General features: G+C 41.1%; 1 non-coding gene across 1 annotated transcript; it reads right to left on the bottom strand.

Annotated features, from left to right (window-relative positions):
• Window positions 1-8,517: 8,517 nt before the first annotated feature.
• On the bottom strand, window positions 8,518-8,589 carry TRNAC-ACA (transfer RNA cysteine (anticodon ACA)). The gene has a single exon. It is a non-coding gene; the product is annotated as a tRNA-Cys (tRNA).
• Window positions 8,590-16,770: the final 8,181 nt, after the last annotated feature.

Below are 16,770 nucleotides of genomic sequence, written 5' to 3'. Positions count from 1 at the left end.
AATCTGGATGCGGTTTTATGCCTTTCCTGCAGCAGCTGCTGATCTCTTTCCTCAGGCTTGCACTACAAGGGAATGCTTCTTCTGGACGCTCATCAATCTTTTTTGTGATCACTGGTTCAGTGTGAGCAGCAGAGCCCACGAACAGGTGCACATTTCCCTCATATCTGCATCCTCACGAGTTCTGTATTCTCTTGAGACCCATCACTTTGCCCTAACAGTTCAATAACAATTTCAGCTGAATTCTTACCCATGTCTGGCAGCATTTGCCCCAGGTAAGCAAGTGCTCATGTTCTATCTCTCCTTGTACACACTTGTATCAACTTAGATTTCAAATCAGTTGTCTGTTCTGCAAGCTCAGATAGCTGACAAGTTCAAGAAAAGTTATAAATTTGTAGATTGTACAGCATTTTTGTTGTTGTTGTTGTTGTAAGAGTGGGAGTTACACTCTTTCTAACCTTGTACATTTCAAGCAGTAGCCAGAAGTAGCACTATTCTTAATACTCCTAAACTGTAAACTACAAAAATGCCCATTATTAGTCAGATGGGTAGATATATAGCAGTACATTCACCCAAAGGACTACTATATAGCAATGAGAATGAATGCAGTATAACTACATAAAACAATGTGGATATAACTCATATAATGTTGAGCTAAGGAAGTAAGTCATGAAGGAGTACATACTGGATAATTTCACTTATATAAAGTATAAAACTAATTCACACTCTTAAAAATCAGGGGAGCAATTCATTTTGGAGGGCCAGAGGCTAGAATAGAGGACAGGGATCTTCTTAGATACCAACAGTGTTCTGTTTCTTGATGTGCTTGTTGTTTCTATAGCTCTTATATTTCTGAAAATACAATAAGATATACATATATAATAACTACTTTCTGTATGTATCTTATACTTTATAAAATATTTTAAATATTTTCTATAAATACAATCGAGCTTCTTTGCTGGCTCAGATGGTAAGGAATCTGCCTGCAATACAGGAGACCCAGGTTTGATCCCTGGGTCAGGAAGATCTCCTGGAGAAGGGAATGGCTTTCCACTCCAATATTCTTGCCTGGAGAATTCCACGAACAGAAGAGACTGGTGGGCTATAGTCCATGGGGTTACAAAGAGTCAGACACAACTGAGAGACTAACGTTTCACTTTCATAAATATCATTAAAACATGGATTTATAACTTTTTATTTTTATTGACTTATTTTTAACTTTTTAGATAGCTAGAAAAATAAAAACAGCTAAATCACAATCCAGTAAAAGATAGGAAATTAAGTGAATGCTAAGAAATCTTATAAAATGCTAAAACCTAAGGATATCAATTATGGCAATAAATATAAATGCTTATAAATGTTACCCATTAAAAGATAATAGAATACAATAAAGCTCATATGTTTTTAATGATCTGAAAGTGTAAAAAGGACTATAGGTGAGCAGTTTCTTCCCTAGTTTCCATCTTCTCTTCTTAAATTATAATTGTACTATCATCATGGTCTTCTTAAGACAATGTACCTAATGTGTATTAAATGGTGGATGGTGCAAGGATATTTGAAGACAGGTGGGAAACAACAAGTTAGTGAGGGTTGATGATTTGGGACACACAAAAAATATATATAACCCCTGCAGATCAAGCTGGTTCTGAGCTAGACCACCTTCAGATTTTCTATGGGAAATCATTTTTGTTAATTTAGTAACGATCTCCAAACCTCCTGATGCTCAGCTCAATTCTCCACCCTCCAGAACACTACCTCCATGACTCTCAGAAAATTTTAGCTCTATGAATGAGACTGGGCACCAGAGGATAAAGCCACTATTTTCTAGACCCCAGGAAGGGAGCATCACATAGTGACTATTATGTAGGGAAGTGTAAGGGGAGAGATGGAGAAGTCAGGCCTGGAGGATTTGACTCTAGGAAGATGGAGGCTTTATAAGGGAATTAAATAGAAGAATTTGTTCACCTAGTCAAGAGAGATCATGGAAGTGGATACAGCTACTATTCTTGTCAGAAATTGTTCTGTGAAGAGAATGTGGATTTGGGGTGTTTTCTTACAGTAATTGTTCAAAGACATTCAAGAAAATGGAAACATGTAGGTGAGGATTTGAGTAATAAATGGATCCTAGAATTCAATTGCTCCATTTTTTAAAATAGGAAAGAAGTGATTTAGAGCATTTTTAAGACTTATTAAAACAACTTACTTTAAAAAGTGATCATTATAATTTTTTAGAAATTTCCACATCCACTATCTAATTGAAGTTATATGAATTATCTGTTTAGGAATGTACAAAGTAATGTGCATCTGAGATTTTTCTTAGATCAAATGATTATTATTCAACAAAGACATTTGAGATTGCAACTCTGTGTCACACACTAAATAAAGAGCTCCAAAACAAGTCTCTGTTGTCAAGAAGTTTAAAATCTAGTGACAGGATAGACAGTCATGGGGATAACAAGAACTCAGGGTTAACAATATTGCTATTGCAGAAAGTTGTGTGTTGGAAAATAGTTCTCCACAGGTCTCTCAATTTCCTGCATGTTTTTAAAATGAGGCAGTCACTTTCTCTTGTTTTGGACTATATTTTCAAGGATATTAGTGTAATGAACAATCTTGGAAGATAGAGAATTTCTCCCTTCGGGTCAAAGGGCAGGTGGTTTTACAGTCCATTATAAAATATTTTGCTTCCCTCAGTTTGAATTCTTCTCCTATAACATCATCCACTAAGTTTGTAGATGCCTTCCAGCCCCTCTCTGAGGCACTCTATAGAACTGGAAACTGAAGCAAATGCTGATACTCTGGCTACTGCAGTGTTGTGAGTGATGAGCTGTCTTTGTTATTGACTCAAAGTATGTCTCCTCCCAGCATCCATGAAACTGTGGCAGGCTAACTTATTAGTTTGTAGATAGGATAAAATTTCAGATCCTTCACAGCTCTGAAGGTGTACTTATTTTGGCTAATACAGTAGCAATAATATAGTAGGATATGAAGAATGTTAGGAAAATCGAGTACGTGAGAGTGTGGGTGAGAAAAACCAGGGAAAGAAGAAAAGTAAAAATCCAGGTAGAGGAAACAGTATCAGTATGGGCCAAGTTATGGGAATAGGGATGTTGAGAGCTGTTTCAATGTTAATCAAGAATGTGGATGTTTTCATGAAGGAAATATAGTTGAGGAATATTAAATAGAAGATAGTTTATCAGATTTTAGTTTTGAAAATGTCATTTTGATAGTAGAGAATGAATTGGCAGGGCCAAGATGGGGGCAGAGATTTCTACAGAACAGTTGGGAACCACTGGAGTAATCCAGATGAAGCACAATAAAAGTATAAAATAAGGGAGATGGATAAAGAGGAGAAAAATTCCACAAAATATTGTGGAAGTAGAATCAACTGTGTTGACAGACTAGATTTTAGAATTTCTTTAAGCTAAATCTATCTCTGATACTTAAGTAAATAGAGGAGACATCTAACATGGTCTATGGTTGAAGAATAAAGGGCTGTATTATCCATAGGGTGTGGTGGTGGTGGTGTTAGTTGCTCAGTTGTTTCCAACTTTTTGTGACCCCATGGACTGTGGCCCACCAGGCTCCTCTGTCCATGGGATTCTCCAGGTAAGAATACTGGAGTGGGTTGCCATTCCCTTCTCCAGGGGATCTTCCTGACCCTGGGATCGAACCCAGGTCTCTCACATTGCAGGCAGATTCTTTATTAATTAGCCACCAGAAGTACTTGGAGTTAACAAATGTATGTAGGTATTTGGTTTAGAAAGAACGACCACAGTAGGATGACAGAGTGTGTATTACTCATTTGATAATTAAGTAAATTGTGGCCCTGAGGGTTAAGTGGATTACCGGGAGCTATAGATCAGTGAGTTAATAGTGGAACCTGGATAAAATGAATAATCCAGTGATCTTTTCATCTTGTTTACTAGAGCCAATTGTCAGCACTGTCACAAATTTCTTATCCATTCACAAAGGATACTGGCTTTATCTGGATGAAGGAAGCAGAAGGGAGAGAAATCTGGAAAGTATATATTTTTCTTTTGTTCGAGAGATATATTGGACCTGTTGGTTCATTGCTAAAAGAAAGGGAATAGAGGATTTGTGTTTGGAAATGTGGGCCAAAGAGACTCTGTCTTATTAATGAAATAACTCCCCAAGTTGTATTCTTAGGAGTATTGATCTTAGATGGCCCAGGAAGAAATATGTTCTGCTAGAATGCAGATACTCATATTTGAACATCTAATCATTAGACTAAACTTGCTTACAATTGAACAAGGCTAGAGCATTGAGTCTGTATCTGTTTTTGTTGTTTAGTTGCTAAGTTGTGTTTGACTCTTTTTGTGACCCCATGGTCTGCAATCTAATAGGCTTCTCTGTCCGTGGGATTTCCCAGGCAGGAATACTGGAGTGAGTTGCCATTTCCTTCTCCAGGGCATCTTCCTGACCCAGGGATTGAATCTGCATTTCCTACATTGGCAGGTGGGTACTTTACTACTGAGCCACCAGGGGAGCCCAAGTCTGTGTCTACACAATCTTAAAATGTCCATTCAAACAATTCAGTGAAAATAGTGAAAGGCCATGTAAGTCATACTTCTTGGTTGAGTTTTGCTATTATGGACAGAGCTTTTATCACTGCTTCCACAACTGAATGGAGGTATGATTTCAAGAAAATCAGTTATTCTTTTGGGACCTTGGAACTGTAAGATATGTTTTATCATTCTTACACTCTAAGAGTGGCTAAAAGTTCCAGGGTGGAGTATGCAGAGTATAGACAAGGACCAAGGTCAGAACATTAAAGACATCCACATTTAGTGAGTAAGAGGACAAAGAGGATCTTAAAAAAGAAACAGTGAAGAGATCAGAGGAGCCCTGAAAAGGGTATTTCCATTTATCTATTTCTTAAAATGTTTCCTTCTAGGTGTCAATGAATTGGTTGTTTTTCCATGTCTGCAGAGTGATGTTGAAAGAAAAGTAAAGCCTGGGAAATTTTAGTTGGGTATAAAACATTTAAATTTCTCTTTAACATAAGAAGAATAGAAAGTCTTACTCCCAACTCTCTGCAAAATAAATCATTAAAAACAAGATAATTTCCAACTCTCTAATATTAGTTACCTTAGAATTTCTTCATCTGGCTGTATTCTTCTCATTGGTTATGTTTTCATTACTGGCTTTTTTTTTTTTTTTTTTTTTCAATCAAGATGTCAATTTCTTAAGAGTGGAATGCCAGCAAGTACTGGGTGAGTGATAAGTGTATTTTAACTTATTTGTTTGGAAAATTCTGTCTTCTGAGAGTGATGGAGTCGAAGATTTCAAACTTGGAGTTGAAGACTCAAGAGGAGTGGAAATGTTTAGAGTTCACTTGACTAAAGGCAAAGTGCTTTCAAGGTCCTTCAGACTCTGAGAACATCGGAAATATCTCAAGTGGACTTGAAATTCCAGAGTCTTAGCTTGCTGCCTGAACTGCCTATCACCCTCTGGCCTCCTTTGCATCAGTTATCTGAGAAAGAGGCAGCCTGCTTTTTCATTTTGTAGGAAACACAGTCTCAGAAAACAGCTGCACTCAACTGTGGAACTCTAATGGTACACATCACTCTTGGTCATTGTCAGGAGATGTCCTTGTCTCCCAAAATAACCTTAAATACAGGGTTAGATTGTCCCATAATTGGAGAGTACTGAAAGAAAGAATCAAATGCATGAGGGCTGATGGACATTCTAATCTCACTGTACTTAATAATTTGGACTTCATTTGTAGTCACATTGGTGATGGCAGCCAAGCCTTACCCTCTTGGGATACAGGCTCCCACCACAGGAACATAAAGGATCCTACAGAGAGCTGCCACTTTGAGAGAGGTCTCAGCCAGTGATGGGTAGCAGTCATATGGCAGAATCAGAAGGTAGGGCTGTAAGCCATGTTCTCATACTTGGATCATTCCAGCACCTTGAGTCTTAAGGTTTATTGAAGCAGGACTTTTACATTAGTGAATGCCATTAAGGTCTCCTGGGTTCCTGCTCCTGGACCCCTTTTTGACATATCTCTCTCTCTTCTTGGATATTTGGTAACTTATACTCTTCTTTCCTACTCCAACCCCCCCTTCCACATTTATCCTTAGAACAAAAGCCTGGAGCATCATACAGCACTGTTGTTGTTCAATTGCTGAGTCATGTTTGACTCTTTGTGACACCATGGACTGCAGCATGACAGGCTTCCCTGTCCTTCACCATCTCCCAGAGCTTGCTCAAACTCAGGTCCATTGAATCAGTGATGCCATCCAACCATCTCATCCTCTGTTGTCCCCTTCTCCTCTTGTCTTCAATCTTTCCCAGCATCAAGGTCTTTTCCAATGAGTTGGCTTTTCACAGCAGATGGCCAAAGTACTGGGGCTTCAGCCTCAGCATCAGTCCTTCCAATGAATATTCAGGCTTGATTTCCTTTTGGGTTGACTGGTTTAATCTCCTTGCAGTCCAAAGGTCTTTCAAGAGTCTTCTTCAACACCACAGTTTGAAGCGTCAGTTCTTCAGTGCTCAATGTTCTTTATTGTCCAAATTTCACATCCACACATGACTACTGGAAAAACCATAGCTTTGACTATACAGACTTTTGTCAGCAAAGTAATGGCTCTGCTCTTTAATATGCTGTCCAGGTTTGTCATAGCTTTTCTTCCAAGGAGCAAGTATCTTTTAATTTCATGGCTGTAGTCATTATCTGCAGTGATTTTGGAGCTCAAGAAAATAAAGTCTGTCACTGTTTCCATTGTTTCCCCATCTATTTGCCATGAAGTGAGGGGACTGGATGCTATGATCTTAGTTTTCTGAATGTTGAGTTTTAAGCCAGCTTTTTCACTCTCCTCTTTCACCTTCATCAAGAGGCTCTTTAGTTCTTTGCTTTCTGTCATCTGAGGTTACTGATATTTCTCCTGGTAATCTTGATTCCAGCTTGCAGTTTATCCAGCCCAGCATTTTGCATGATGTACTCTATGTACTCTATTTAAGTTAAATAAGCTAGGTGACAATATCCAGCCTTGACATACTCCTTTTCCATTTTGGAACCAGTCCCTTGTTCCATGTCCGGTCCTAAGTGTTGCTTCTTGACCTGCATACGGGTTGAGAGCATCATATAGCAAAGCTCCATGCATATATTTGCATTTTAATAAATAAAGTTTTGAGCAAAATGATTGCCTTGGCTTCTGGAGGTGGAATAATTGTCATCAGAGAACTAGTCAAGGCATCTTGGGTAGGTAGACTTCTCAAATTCTTGCTGACTTATTTTCTTAGCTTCCCCCCCCCCCACCCCTATTATTCTCCTATAGCTATCCTATGAACACATATTAGTTTCAGATTTTAGTGCTTTTGCTGGAACTGTTCTTTTGGAAAACTGTTCTCACAATTGCTAACTTCTACATTTTCCCTTTCAAAAGCGAGTTCATTATCCAACCTTGTATCAAATGCTACCCTGATCAATTTTCAGATTTCTGCATTTGGACTTCCTCATTTCTTTCCACATCAATGTGTGGAAAGAAAATTTAGGAAAAAGTTAGGAAAATTTCTTACCTTACTTTCCACACAAACGTAGCCCTCTCTCAAAGTTTGCGTCTTTTTCTACCTACTCTTTCAATTGTTTGCATCATCATTTTTTGGCCCTGCACTTAGAGAGTCTAACACACTCTCAGGCACATAGAAGCAATTTCACTTTGTATATAAAATTATTATCGAGCCTAACGTGCTAGTCATTGTCCTAGGTGCTTTTGAATTCATCATCTACCAAATGTGTGTTGATTTGGATTGAATTCTTTATTCCATTCCTTATCATTACTGTGTGTGCACATGTGCTCAGTCATGTCTGACTCTTTGTGACCTCATGGGCTGTAGCCCACCAGGCTCCTCTGCCCATGATTCTCCAGGCAAGAATACTGGAGTGGGTCGCCGCTTCTTCCTCCAGGGGATCTTCCCAATCCAGGGATCAAACCTGCATCTCCTGCATTGGCAGGTGGATTGTTCACCACTGAGTCACCCGGGAATCCCATTCCTTATCGTTAGGAATCCTCTTTGTGTTATAAGTGTTTACATTTGTTTGTATTCAAGTAGATAGCCAGGCATTAAGAAGGTGGTTAAGTGGACATACAAATTTGTTAAAGCTCATCATGTTTTATACTCAAAATAGGTGCAATATATTTAAGTAAATTAATGGGCTTCCCTGGTGGCTCAGAGGTTAAAGTGTCTGCCTGCAATGCGGGAGACCTGGGTTCAATCCCTGGTTTGGGAAGATCCCCTGGAGAAGGAAATGGAAACCCACTCCAGTATTCTTGCCTGGAGAATCCCATGGATGGAGGAGCCTGGTGGGCTACAGTCCACGGGGCCGCAAAGAGTTGGACACGACTTCTAGAGTTAATAAAGTAAAGTAAGTGAAAGTGAAGTCACTCAGTCATGTCCGACTCTTTGCGACCCCATGGACTGTAGACTACCAGGCTTCTCTGTGCATGGAATTTTCCAGGCAAGAATATTAGAGTGGGTTGCCATTTCCTTCTCCCCACCCAGGGATTGAACCTGGGTCTCCCGCATTGTAGGCAGACGCTTTACCATCTGAGCCACCAGGGAAATCAAAGTGTACCTTAATAAAGTAGCTCTCTAAAATGGAGATAAGGGACTTCCCTAATGGTCCATTGGTTAAGACTCCATGCTTCCAATGCAAGAGGTGCAGGTTCGATCCTTGTTCAGGGAACTAAGATTCTACATGACACGTAGTATGGCCTAAATAGATTAACAAATAAAATGGAGGTAGGCTATTCCTTTGTTGAGACCAGCTTGTAAAAGATCAGGAGATCATTTCCTCCTGACCGTCAACCCACCAGTTACCCAGGCAAGGGACATATGCCTCCCAACTTGGCCACAGGGAATAGAATTTCAGAGATTAGACTTCTGCCTGAGAAATCTCTGAATCAGATTGGAAGCAAAAAACCACTCAGGTTCAAGCATCTGAAATGTGCAATGGTTAACTAAATCATGTGTTTGTTTATGGTACCAGAACTGTTTAATTTATAGTGTGTGTTTTATATTATATGTAATGATTATAGTTGTAACCATTTAATTTTATTGTAGTAAGACAATTAAATGTAAATCATCTGTTTTACTGATAATTAAAATTATCAAAATAATTTATTGTTATAATATATAGAATCTGTGTTTTAACCATGGTGTTATCATTTGAAACTCAGATTATATTTCTCTATAGAGAGGACAAAGTCCTAGTTGAGAAGAACCTGAGTGCTAACTCAGTAGTGGAGTGCTGCTCAGGGTATCTATTCCTTGGTCTGGGCCATCCTTCAGGGGCCAGTTGAGGTCACTGCGTCTGTGAAGTATCTCTGATTCCTGTGCTCCTCCCTTATGGCAGTGTCTGCTGTCCTGCCTTCAAATGACTTGCTGGATGCATATCTAGACTTCCCAGTGTCTGACTTCCTGTCCCGTTTCCTCTTGTTACTCATCTCAGCAAGAGCTCCAGTCACCTGCCCATTCTGACTTCTCTCTCTGAGTTCCATTTCCCAACTCTCTTTTTAAGCTTGTTTCCAAAGTGCCAATACCTCCATTGATCCCCAGTTTAAAATAATGCATCTTTCTAATTTCATTGACTATAGATACCTACTCAAACTACCGCACAATTGCACTAATCTCACACGCTAGTGAAGTAATGCTCAAAATTCCAAGCCAGGCTTCAGCAATATGTGAACTGTGAACTTCCAGATGTTTAAGCTGGTTTTAGAAAAGGCAGAGGAACCAGAGATCAAATTGCCAACATCCGCTGGATCATCGAAAAAGAGAGTTCCTGAAAAACATCTATTTCTGCTTTATTGACTATGCCAAAGCCTTTGACTGTGTGGATCACAATAAACTGTGGAAAATTCTGAAAGAGATGGGAATACCAGACCACCTGACCTGCCTCTTGAGAAACCTATATGCAAGTCAGGAAGCAACAGTTAGAACTGGACATGGAACAACAGACTGGTTCCAAATAGGAAAAGGAGTACGTCAAGGCTGTGCATTGTCACCCTGCTTATTTAACTTCTATACAGAGTACATCATGAGAAATGCTGGGCTGGAAGAAGCACAAGCTGAAATCAAGATTGCTGGGAGAAATATCAGCCTAAGATATGCAGATGACACCACCCTTATGGCAGAAAGTGAAGAGGAACTAAAGAGCCTCTTGATGAAAGTGAAAGAGGAGAGTGGAAAAAGTTGGCTTAAAGCTCAACATTCAGAAAACTAAGATTATGGCCATCTGGTCCCATCACTTCATGGCAAATAGATGGGGAAACAGTGGAAACAGTGGCAGACTTTTTTTTTTTTTTTTGGCTCCAGAGTCACTATTGGTGGTGATTGCAGCCATGAAATTAAAAGATGCTTACTCTTTGGAAAGAAAGTTATGACCAACCTAGATAGCATGTTGAAAAGCAGAGATACTGCTTTGCCAAGAAAGGTCCATCTAGTCAAGGCTATGGTTTTTCCAGTGGTCATGTATGGATGTGAGAGTTGGACTGTGAAGAAAGCTGAGCACTGAAGAATTGATGCCTTTGAGCTGTGGTGTTGGAGAAGGCTCTTGAGAGTCCCTTGGACTACAAGGAGATCCAACCAGTCCATCCTAAAGGAGATCAGTCCTGGGTGTTCATTGGAAGGACTGATGCTAAAGCTGAAACTCCAGTACTTTGGCCACCTCATGCGAAGAGTTGACTCATTGGAAAAGACTCTGATGCTGGGAGGGATTGGGGGCAGGAGTAGAAGGGGACGACAGAGGATGGGGTGGCTGGATGGCATCACCGACTCGATGGACATGAGTTTCAGTGAACTCCGGGAGATGGTGATGGACAGGGAGGCCTGGCATGCTGCGATTCATGGGATTACAAAGAGTTGGACATGACTGAACTGAACTGATAGATATCTACTTGGTAAAAAGAAATCCTAGCACTGTTGTTTATCAGCCATGTGGATGGGAGCGAATGACCTAGCCTCACTGCTGCTAATAATATTAGCTCCCTTAAAAAAATGCTTATTTATTTCAACTGGAGGATAATTACTTTATAATATTTTGATGGTTTTTGGCATTCATTAACATGGCATAAGCAGGTTATAAGAATAAGAATTGGCCATAAGCATACATGCGTCTCCTCCCTTCTGAACCCCTCCTACCTCCCTCCCCACTCCATCCCTCCAGGTTTTCACAGAGCACTGGCTTTGGGATCCCTGCATCATACATCAAACTCCCACTGGCTATCGGTTTTACATATGGTATGTAAAACAGAAAATGTAGTTTCGGTGCTCTTCTCTCAAATCATCTCACCCTCTCCTTCTCCCACTGAGTCCAGAAGTCTGTTCTTTGTGTCTGTGTCTCCTTTGCTAGTTCTCCTTTTAAGGTTTATTGGGCAGATTATCTAGGCTGATCTTTGTAAAGTAGTTAGGACAGTGCCTGGCACCTAGGAAGTGCTATGCAACTGTTTGTTGTTCCCATTAATACTATTATTATTAGACTTTGTGACTCATTATTAAAGATCAAACACATCATTTGATCATTATTAAAGATCAAAATATACATCTCACCCCTGGGATGATGAATAAATATTGGCATTCATTATGAAACAAAAGTTATTGATGCCTGTCTGAAGTTGGTCACATGAAGGTTCTGGGAGACCTTAGGAGACAAAAAGGAGGGGGTGACTTTGGAGAATGAGACATCAGAGAAGGGGGTGCACACAGGGGTGATGCCACAGGGAGGGAGAGGGCATACACGTGTTATGATTCTGTTTAAGGTCTTAACTTCAGTTATTTCTCATGTCAGTGAGACTCATTTTTCTTGTCACCTTCAGCCTTTGGGCTGAAGGGTTGCTGAAGCCAACTGCTCCTTGGCTCTTGTGAAAAGTTTCTTCTCCAAATTCTGTTCTTGATCTTGAACGGCAGGTCTGCAAATTGGGCAATCAGAAGCTGTGAGAAAAAGGTTTGTGTGATATTCACACATGCATGATATTCATACATGGTATGTAAAGTGCAAAGCCAAAGCTCGAATGAAAAGCCAGAGCACAAGCTATCCTAGAGAAGAGGAGGGGTCAGCTGGGAGTGACCAGCTGGGTTGAGAGGCACTGCAGTCAGCCCACTCATGCTTATTGTATCCGTAGAGGAGAATGAATGTCCTGGGAGGGACTGAATTGCCTTTCTTTGGGTGTCATTGACCAGTGAGTTGACTCACGATGCTTCCCAGCTACCAGCAGTCCCTGTAGGGGAGAAAAGTAAAGGCAAGCTCCTGTTGGCAAAGACAGTTGGATACAATCCAATGATCTACTACTTGAGTGCTAAGTCACTTCAGTTGTGTCTGACTCTGCGCAACCATACAGACTGCAGCCTGCCAGGCTCCTCTGTCCGTGGGAATTCTCCATGCAAGAATACTGGAGTGGGTTGGCAGGCCCTCCTCCAAGGGATCTTCCCAACTCAGGGATCCAACCTGCATCTCTTACACCTCCTGCATTGGCAGGCAGTTTCTTTACCATTAGTACCACTTGGGAAGCCCTAGTGATGTACCAATTACCTCCTAGGTGGGGCTTGGTCTGTGGCACTGAAAAGAAGAAAGAATGGCTTTTTCCTCCAGTGGGAGCTGTCCTTAAATAAGCACAGAGTGGCGGAAACATATAGTGAGCCTGTAGTAGTCAAAACTCCATGGTTTCCCAGGGAACGAAACCACGCCCAAAGTAGCTTAAGTGAAGAAGCTTAATTTATTGGCTTCCAAAACTGGGAAAACAGGACTGGTTGTCTTTAGGGATCCAGGAGATGCACGTAATTTTCTCTCTTTACTTTCCCAAGTACTCTCCTCATCCTATTCTGATCTGATGGTCTATTGCCATTCCCTGAGGTGGCCACCACAGTTTCAGGTTTATGTCATGCCACCTTAGCGACATCAGAGGGAAGAGAAAGCTCCTTTTCCTTAGAGTTGAAATATACATTTCCAGAGAATAGCCCATACTGGAGTAGTTTGGGTCCTCTGCTCATTCCTGGTCAGTAAGTGCAGTCAGCTTGTTGAACTATGAGGGTAGGCGGGCCTGGTCATGGAAACTATGAACTGGAAAGTAGGGTCCTGACCTGCAGAGTCACCTGGAATGAGAAGACAGCTCTCTAAAATAAAGAGTGGGGGGACTTCCCTGGTGGTCCAGAGGTTAAAAACCTGCCTTCCAAGGCAATGCACTAAGATGCCACATGCCGTGGGGCAACTAAACCCACGTGCAACACTAGAGAGCCCATGCTCTGCGATGAGAATTCCCTAAATGCTGCAACAAAGACCCAGCACAGTCAAAATAATAATAATCAATAAAATGAAGAGTGGGGACTCTCCTGGGGGGGCGGGACACAAGATCCGGCACATCCTGAAATGGCAGGTGCTCATCCCCAGGTCGGGGATGCCCTGTGAGCCCTGAACCTAAGGCCGTGAAGGCTTGGTGGGGGGAGCACATGGTGAGCAAGTGAAGGCAGAGCGACTCCCTGTGAAACGCAGTGCCTGGGAAGGAAAGCTGAGCTCCTCCTCTCCTGTAGGGATTGCAGAGTGGGAGCAGGGAAGCGGGCCCTCTCAGCCAGCGAGTGGTGATCTAACAGGGGCCCCTGATGAAGCCATTTAGCAGCACTCATGCTAAGGGGTGATGACCTCCAACCCTGGAGCCAGGGCGCCCTGGCAAAGGCAGCCTGTCAGCACCCAGAGTGTAATTTGTCAGGGACACGAAGGTTAACATTTTTCTTCACAAAAAACATCTTTAATGACCATCAGCAATCAGGACCTCCGATTTCTGTCTCATTTGAAAGCTTTTAATGCTTTCAGAGGGATAGATGGGGTGACCCAATAGGTCTCTTCCATCTCTGATTTTCTATGATTAATGAAGTTCAATTGTGCAGAATAAAATGGTGAGTTTCTCGTTGTCAGTTCAGCTGTATTCCCTTCTCTCCTCCCTCTTTCTTTAACCTTTTTTTTTTTTTCTCCCCAGGCAGATGATAATCACGCACATTTTCTCTTAATGCTTCAGGGGAAAAAAGGACTTTTTCTTCTGGGCCAGGCTCTGAAAATGTCAAGGTGGGTGTATTTATCCATGGTGTAAATTGTTGCTGAATGGCACAAGCCACCCCTCAGTTCCGCACCCCCAGGAGAGACTGGGGCCTGCATTATGGGTACTAGGAGCAGTGTGAGTGTGAAAACACATTGTGTTTGTAGAGTTTGTTAGGCCTTTTTTCTAAGGACCTTGGTAAGGTACATTTAATAACATGCTGACCTCTTGTCTTCTGGGATGCGAGTGTGGGACTTTGTTACCTTCTTCTGTTTGGGGGAAACTGAGGCCCCGAGCAGTGATGGGCTTGTTCAAAGCTGCCCCTTCCCACTGCGCATGGAGAAAGTGCGAGCCTCCATGTGTCCAATTCCCCTCAGCTGAATCTGGGGATTTTGGTGCAATTTTTAAAAGCATCCCTGGAGAGAAATTCTAGAGGAATTCAGTGAGGCTTGTTCTCTTCTTTGCAGCATGAAGATTTTTCTAGGCTGAAAGTCCTCTGAATTATGAAGAAGCAGACATCTAGAGAACTGTCTTGGGAGTTCGAGGTTGTTCACCCTCATACACTCCTTGCTTTGGGAAGAAAAGCCTTTAAGAATGCAATTTCCTTGGGTTTGTGTGTTTAACTTCTGTTCTGGTTAAAGGCACAGATTGGGCTCCTCGGAATAACTGGATATGCTTCTGAACATGGAGGGCAGTACAGTGACCTCAGACAGAATTCCCTCCCAGGAAGAGCAGAGATCCACTGGCTTTGCATTTCTGCCGCCAAGGAGTCCTGGGAACATCTCATAAAGATTTGACATCCTGATTTGTAAAAGAAAAAAAAAAAAACCCTATTCATACAAACATCCCAAATGGCTGACTTAGATGACTTCCTTGATTCTGAGATCCTGGAAAGTCACAGGAGAAAAAAAAAAATGCCTAACATCTCATTAGTCAAGGTATTATGGCAGAAGTTATCGTAGATTTCAAGCAACAGGGCACATGTCCTGACTTTTCAGTTCTTTTTGATATGTATCCAGGAATTACCGGATAACTCAATGTTTATTTTGTGAGGAACTGCCATACTGCTTTCTACAGTGGCTGTACCATTTCACATCCCCACCAGCAAAGCATAAATCTTCCAAATATCTCTACATCATAGCCAGCATTTTCTGTTCTTTTGATACTTGTCATCCTAATGGGGTCAAATGATATTTCATTGTAGTTTTGATTTGTACTTCCTTAGTGATTACTGATGTTAAAAATCTTTTCCTGTGCTTGTTGGGATGATCATGAATTTTAAACATATCTGACATGATAGTTCTCAACACTGGTTGCCTATTAGAATCTCCTTTGGAATTGTTTTCCATCCATTAAGTCAAAATCTTGTGGAGTAAGGTTTAGGCATCAGCATTTTTGTAAGTGGCTCAGTTGGGAAAGAATCTGGCCTCATGGCTCAGATGGTAAAGAATCTGCCTTAGGTTGAGGTGCTCTGAGTCTCAAATCATACTTGAGTAGAGTCTGGACCTATCATTGTTTGGGCAGGTATTATCCTATCAATGCAAAGAAATAGAGGAAAACAATAGAATGGGAATGACTAGAGATCTCTTCAAGAAAATTAGAGATACAAAAGGAACATTTCATGCAAAGATGAGCACAATAAAGGACAGAAATGGTATGGACCTAACAGAAGCAGAAGATATTAATAAGAGGTGGCAACAATACACAGAAGAATGATACAAAACAGATCTTCATGACTCAGATAACCATGATGGTTGATTACTCACCTAGACCCAGACATCCTAGAGTGCGAAGTCAAGTGGGCCTTAGGAAGCATCACTACAAACAAAGCTAGTGGAGGTGATGGAATTCCAGTTGAGCTATTTCAAATCCTAAAAGATGAGGTCATTAAAGTGCTGCACTCAATATGCCAGCAAATTTGGAAAATTCAGCAATGGCCACAGGACCGGAAAAGGTCAGTTTTCATTCCAATCCCAAAGAAAGGCAATGCCAAAGAATGTTTAAACTATTGTACAATTTCACTCATCTCACAAGCTAGCAAAGTAATGCTCAAAGTTCTCCAAGCCAGGCTTCAACAGTATGTGAACCATGAACTTCCAGATGTTCAAGCTGGATTTAGAAAAGGCAGAGGAACCAGAGATCAAAATGCCAACATCCACTGGATCATCAAAAAAGCAAGAGAGTTCCAGAAAAACATCTACTTCTGCTTTATTGACTATGCTAAAACCTTTTTCTGTGTGGATCACAATAAACTTTAAAAAATTCTTAGAGATGGGAATACCAGATCACCTTACCTGCCTTCTGAAAAATCTGTATGCAAGTCAAGAAACAACAGTTAGAACTGGACATGGAGCAACAGACTGGTTCCAAATCAGGAAAGGAATATGTCAAGGCTGTATATTGTCATCCTACTTATTTAACTTGTATGCAGAGTACATCATATAAAATGGCAGGCTGGATGAAGCACAAGCTGAAATCAAGATTGCTGGGAGAAATATCAATAACCTCAGATATGCAGATATCTGAGGGCAAAAAGCAAAGGAGAACTAAAGAGCCTCTTGATGAAAGTGAAAGAGGAGAGTGAAAGAGTCGGCTTAAAACTCAACATTCAGGAAATAAAGATCATGGCATCTAGTCCCACCACTTCGTGGCAAATAGATTGGGAAACAATGGAAACAGTGAGAGAGCTTATTTTGGGGGCTCTAAAATCACTGCAGAT

The sequence above is a fragment of the Budorcas taxicolor genome, chromosome 22, assembly GCF_023091745.1.
Source record: "Budorcas taxicolor isolate Tak-1 chromosome 22, Takin1.1, whole genome shotgun sequence".
Lineage (NCBI taxonomy): Eukaryota > Metazoa > Chordata > Mammalia > Artiodactyla > Bovidae > Budorcas > Budorcas taxicolor.
This window is presented reverse-complemented; position numbering and strand designations above follow the sequence as displayed.